The following is a 6,956-nucleotide window of genomic DNA, read 5'->3' as shown; positions in this document are numbered from 1 at the left end:
GAAGGAAGGAAGGAAGGAAGGAAGGAAGGAAGGAAGGAAGGAAGGAAAGATATTTAAGTGCTTACTATATTTGAAGCATGCACTAAGTTCTGAGGATACAAATATAAGAAAAGGAGAGAGTTCCTTACCTTATGTAAGGGTTATGGGATTTAAAGATCTTCCATGCCCCGTTGGACTTGCTGACATAGCAGGAAGGGGTGTAGCAAGAGGAAGCTGAAGCCAAGCTGGAGTTCCTGTGGTGATTGGTGGGGGTGGCAGCAGCAGTGACAGCAGTGGCGGCCAAGTTGGAGACAGAGATGCAGATGCAGGTGTGAACCCCTTTTTTTGAGCCAGCCAGAATTTCTGCTAAGGACTCCTGCCGAGGACTGCCAGGGACAGGAACTGTGGGGGGCTGGAGCTGCAGGGAGCACACTTCCTGGACTCTGAGCCAGTTGCCATGAATGGGGAGAGGAGGACCTTTGCCTGAGGTAGCCTCTTCTGTTTTGAAGCTTTGAGAATGTGGGTGTTTACTACATCAACTACATGTGTCAATTTCATAACTACTGTGATGGCTTTGGCTTTCTGGTTTGGGGACGCAGTTTTCTGGTATTTTAGTAAATGTTCTAGCTTTATCCCCCATGTAGAGAGCCTGGTATATTTTGTAATTAATAACCACATCAGCATATTTATAGTTGTCGTAGGCATTGTGAATATGGCATTGTTGATACACCTAAAGAAGGCATATGACAGTCATGAGCAAGCTGCATTTATAACCAATGAAAAACATGAAAGAGTAAGATTGAAATTTGTCATCTATAAGCATAATAGGAATAGAAAGCAGTCAAGTTATGTGGCAAGGATGAGGGATGGAAGATAGACAGCCAGATTGCTTCACAGGTACCCTGTGGATATAGCCATAAGGGAGCTGATTGACATATTATTTCCAGTAACAATAGTTCTATTGATTTGATAGCAGTTCCAAGATGGGGGGGGGGGGGAATAGGAGCAGGAGAGGATGATTTTCATTCTTGGTGCCAGGCAAATGGTAAAAATGGCATATATGGAATAAGAAGCAGTCTATTGACATCAAGGTATTGAGTCAATCCAGTGATGGAATTAGCAAAGTCACCAATGACAAAGTCACTGATGACTTAATGAAGTTACTAATCTGTTTGGGAGGAAAAAATTCTAATTGTTTACCTTTTTTTTAACTTTCTATTCCTGCATCATGTGGACAAGACTTTAATGAGTACTCCCTTCTTAACCTCCACCCCTAAGAATCTCAACTTCCTTCAAGGTTCAATTGAGGTACCACCTACTGGAGGCCTTTCTCAATACCTTTACTTCTTGGAGTTTCATGCTTTCTTGAAATATATTGTACTTATTATAGATCAATTTCCCTAATGAATGTGGATGCAAAAATGTTAAATAAAATATTAGCAAAAAGATTACAACAACTTATTATGAGAATAACACACTTTGATTAGGTAGGATTTAGACCAGGAGTATAGAGTTGGTTAAAAATTAGGAAAACCATCCACATAAATTTATCATACCAAATACAAAACTAACATAAACCATATGATTATCTCAATAGATTCAGAAAAAGCTTTTGACAAAATATAACAGCCATTTCTATTAAAAACACTAGAGAACATAAGAATACAATGGAGCCTTCCTTAAAATGAAAAGTGCATCTACCTAAAACCATCAACAAGCATTGTATGTGATGGGGAAAAGCTAGATGCATTTCCAGTAAGATTGGGGGGTAAACAAGGACATCCATTATCACACTGTTAGTCAATATGGTACTAGAAATGTTAGCTTAAGCAATAAGAGAAGAAAAAGAAATTGAAGGAATTAGAACAGACAAAGAAGAAACTAAGTTATCACTCTTTGCAGAAGATATGATGATATACTTAGAGAATCCTAGATAATCAAGTAAAAAGCTACATGAAATAATAAACAACTTTAGCAAAGTTGCAGGATATAAAATAAACTCATTAGCATTTCTATATATTATTAACAAAGCCCACCAAGAAAGAGATAGAGAAATTCCATTTAAAGTTACTATGCAAATTATAAAATATTTTGGAGTCAACCTGCCAAAACAAACACAGGAACTATATGAATACAATTATAAAACACTTACTACACAAATAAAGTCAGATCTAAATAATTGGAAAAATATCAGTTGCTTGTGGGTAGGCCAAGCTAATATAATGAAAATGACAATTATACCTAAATTAATTTACTTATTCAATTCCATACCAATCAAACTATCAAAAATTATTTTATAGATCTAGGAAAATAACATCAAATTTCATCTGGAAGAATAAAAGTTCCAGAATATCAAGGTAATTAATGAAAAGAAATGCTAGAGAAGGTGGTCTAGTCATAATAAATCTTAAAATGAACTATAAAGCAGTAATCATCAAAACTTCTACTTGGCACTGGCTAAGAAATGGAGGGTTAGATCAATGGAATAGATTAGGTAGACAAGACATAGTAGTCAATGATTATAGTAATCTACTGCTTGATAAACCCAAAGACCCTAGGTTCTGGGATAATAACTCACTATTGGACAAAAACTGTTGGGAAAGCTGGAAAATAGTATGGCAGAAACTGGATGCAGACCAATATCTGACACTGTATATCAAAATAAATTCCATAGAAATACATGATTTAGATATGAAGGCTGATACTATAAACAAATTAGGGGAGCAAGGAATAGTGAATCAATCATATTTATGGAGAATGGAGGAATTTATGACCAAAAAAGATAGAGAATATTATGGAATGTAAAATGGGTTTTGATTGCCTTAAACTGAAAATTTTTTGCACAAACAGAGCCAATGCAACCAAGATTAGGAGAGAAGCAAAAAACTGGGAAGGAATTTTGCAACCAGTATCTCTGATAAAGGCCTCATTTCTAAGATATACAGAGAAGTTAGTCAAATTTACAAGAATACAAGTCATTCCCCAATTGATAAATGGTCAAAGGATATGAAGAGGTAGTTTTGGGGACAAAAAGGATCAAAACATTGAACCAGAAGAAGTCAACAAAGGCAAAATTCCTGCATCAAAAGCGTCTAAGAAAAATATAAATTGGTTACAGGCCATGGAGGAGCTCAAGAAGGATTTTGAAAATCAAGTAAGAAAAGTGGAGGAAAAAAATGGTTAAGAGAAATGAGAACGATGCAAGAAAATCATGAAAAGCTAGTCAACAACCTGACTGAGGACAGTAACACCTTAAAAAAAATAGACTAACTCAAATGGCAAAAGAGTCCCAAAAAGCCAAATGAGGAGAAAAATGCTTAAAAAAACAAACTGGACAGATGGAAAAGGGATTTCGAAAACTCACTGAGGAGAATAATTCCTTCAAAATTAGATTGGAGCAAATGGAAGCTATTGTCTTTATGAGAAATCAAGATACTATAAAACAGATCAAAATAAATGAAAAAAGTAGAAGGCAATGTGAAATATCTCATTGGAAAAACCACTGACCTGAAAAATAGATCCAGGAGAGATAATTTAAAAATTATTGGACTTACTAAAAGCCATAATGAAAAAAAAATAGCCCAGAAATCATCCTTCAAGAAATTCTCAAGGAAAATCGCCCTGATATCCTAGTATCAGAGGGCAAAATAGAAATTGAAAGAATTCATCAATCACCTCTTGAAAAAGATCCCAAAAAGAAAACTCCTAGGAATATTATAGCCAAATTCCAGAGTTCCCAGGTCAAGGAGAAAATACTGCAAGCAGTAAGAAAGAAACAGTTTGAATATTGTGGAAACACAATCAGGATAATGCAAGATCTAGCAGCTTCTACATCAAGGGATTGAAGGGCTTGGAATATGATATTCTGGAGGTCAAAGGAGCTAGGATTAAAACTAAGAATCACCTACCCAGCAAAACTGAGTATAATGCCCCAGGGGAAAATATGGTCATTCAATGAAATAGAGGACTTTCAACTATTCTTGATGAGCAAACCAGAGCTGAACAGAAAATTTGACATTCACATACAAGTAGCAAGAGAAGCATGAAAAGGTAAAGAGGGAAAAGAAATCATAAGAAATTTATGAAAGTTGAACAATTTACTTTCCTACATGGAAAAATAATAATTGTAACTCATGAGACTTTTCTCAATTTGAGGATAGTTAAAGGGAAATATATGTATATATCTATAAAAGTATGTATGTGTGTATATGTATACAGGAGCATGCATGTGTGTATAAATATATATGTGCATGTGTGTGTACATATATACATAGACAGAGGGCACAGGACCAGTTGAATAGGAAGGGACAATATCTAAAAAATAAAATTAGGAGGTGGGAGAGGAATATAATGAGAGAAGGAGAAACAGTGAGATAGATTAGGGTAATTTATCTCATATAAAAGAGGCAAGAGAAAACTGTTACAATGGAGGGGGAGAGCAGAAAAGTGAAATTGAATGGGTCAACTTTACTCTCATTGAATTTGGCTTAAGGAGGTAATAACATATATATTCATTTGGGTATCTTACTCTATAGGAAAGTAGGGGGAAAGGGGATAAGAGAGGGGATGAGAGAAAGGAGAAAAGACTGGGGGAGAGAGTAGTTAGAAGCACACACTTTTGAAAAGGGACAGGGTCAAAGTAGAAAATAGAATAAGTGAGGGAGCTGGATAGAGTGGAGGGAAATATAGTGTTTTACAATATAATTACTATGGAAACATTTTAAGTTACTATACATGTACACCCTATATTGAATTGTTTATATTCCCAGTGGGGGTAGGTGAGGAGGGAAGAAGGGAAAGAATCTGGAAATCAAAGTTTTGAAAACAAATGTTGAAAAAATTGTTTTTTACATGCAACTGGGAAATAAGATATACAGGCACTGGGGTATAGAAATTCATCTTGCCCTGCTAGAAAGTTAGAGGGGGAATGGGGAAGGATATTATAAGAAAGAGCAGATTGGGGGAAGGGGTATTTAGTAGTGTCCCTATTTTGGGGCGGGGAGTGAATAAAATAAATACAAAATCTATTTTACTTACTTTTCTGTGTTGCAATCCTGCTATCCAAAATATCTCTAGGAGAATGAAAAGTTCTTATTGGCAGGAACTGTGGGGATTTTTTAATATTGTTTTTATTGTGAACTTAACAAATACCCCAAATGATCGTTTTTATACCCAAGGTATAATACATAAAATCATTACATATGGAACTATGAATCTCTATTCCATATGTATTGCTTTAAGTACATAATAAATTAAACAACACATTACCTTGGAAACCCTCCTCATAGTCCTTCTTTCCTTCTGAACTTCTCCTTTGAACAATATTTTACAAAATATTTCAGTGGCATTTCTTTTTTTTTTTACATTACAAACATGGTTTCTAGGTAGAATGAAAATCTAGGAATCTTTGGGAAAATGACCTGCCTTAGGTTATCAGGCATATTGGAAACCTTCTGGGCTTGGAGACTGGAGATACAGCATGGAGTACTGGATAGTGAAGTGATTTAAAAGTCAGAAACACCTGGATCTAAGTCTCTCCTCTACAATACTCCCTTTGGCATAATGACTGTGGGACCCTAGGCAAATCACTTGGCCTCTCAGTGTAAACAGCAATAAAACTTCCCAAAAAAATCTGAAAATTGGAAATTTCCTTACCAGGCCTGGAAAATTTTTGTCCCATTCTTGGTGTTATATTTGCATATCTAAATTTTTGAGGGCAAAATTTGGATTTAGAGTAATAATAGGTTTTGGAGCAAGCCTGTATTTGTGCAAAGAAGCTTTTGTTCTCCTCCTTTTTTTTTTTTTATTAAAGCAATTGGGGTTAAGTAACTTACTCAAGGTTACATGGCCAGTTATTTCTGGGTGTGGTGCTAAGTATCTGAGCCCAGATTCTATCCCCAGGTCATCCTGACACTGAGGCCGGTGCTCTTACTCTCTGTGCTACCTGGCCACTCCGATCTCCTACTTTCTAATACACATGAAGACTGTTACATATTTTACTCTTTTACATGTACATGTTTGTTCTCTTCCTTATCATGATAGTGGCTATTGATCTTTAGAACCTCAGTGATTCTACCATTGTACCACCAATGGATAATAAGGGAAAATGCATGGTTGTACTAAAGCCTAAAACAGCCTACAACTTGATGCACTATGTTCTATGTGGATATTTGGCTTTTAGCACCAGGAGACCAAAATATCTTTGAACACCACATATTTGTATGTTTGCATCATTCAGCTTATGCAGGAGTGACATGTGAGAGTTACTTTTAAAATTGGTTCATCTCTCTACACACCAAATAGGATGAAAATGATAAGGTATTCAATATCAGTATGGATGCTCATTTATTGAAAGCAGAAAACTGGGAAACAATTTTTACAGCCAGTGTTTCTGATAAAGGCCTCATTTCTAAAATATATAGACAACTAAATCAAAGTTATAAGAATACAAATCATGGGGCGGTCAGGTAGCACAGCGAGTAAGAGCACCGGCTCCAGTGTCAGGATGACCTGGGGATCGAGTGCGGGCTCAGACACTTAGCACCCACCCAGAAACACCTGGCTATGTAACCTTGAGCAAGTTACTTAACCCCGATTGCTTTTAAAAAAAAAAGAATACAAATCATTCCCCAATTGATAAATGGTTAAATGATATAAACAGGCAGTTTTCAGGAGGAGAAAGCAAAGCTAGCTATAGACATATGAAAAAATGCCCTAAATCACTATTGATTAGATAGAAGCAAATTAAAACAATTCTGAGGTCCCACCTCATTCATTTCAGATTGGCTAATATGACAGAAAAGAAAAACAATAAGTGTTGGAGAAGATGTGGGAAAATTGGAACACTAATGCATTGTTAGTGGAGTCATGAATTGATCCAATCATTCTGGAGAACAATTTGGAACTATGCCCAAAAGGCTATAAAATTATGCATGCCCTTTGATCCAATGCATCATAAAAAAGGGGAAAAGACTCAA

This window comes from Petaurus breviceps, unplaced genomic scaffold (assembly GCF_028583685.1).
Source record: "Petaurus breviceps papuanus isolate PSGF00001 unplaced genomic scaffold, PetGlider_PUasm1.0 224, whole genome shotgun sequence".
In the NCBI taxonomy this organism is placed as follows: domain Eukaryota; kingdom Metazoa; phylum Chordata; class Mammalia; order Diprotodontia; family Petauridae; genus Petaurus; species Petaurus breviceps.
The sequence above is the reverse complement of the archived record's forward strand: the minus strand, read 5'-3'. Positions refer to the sequence as shown.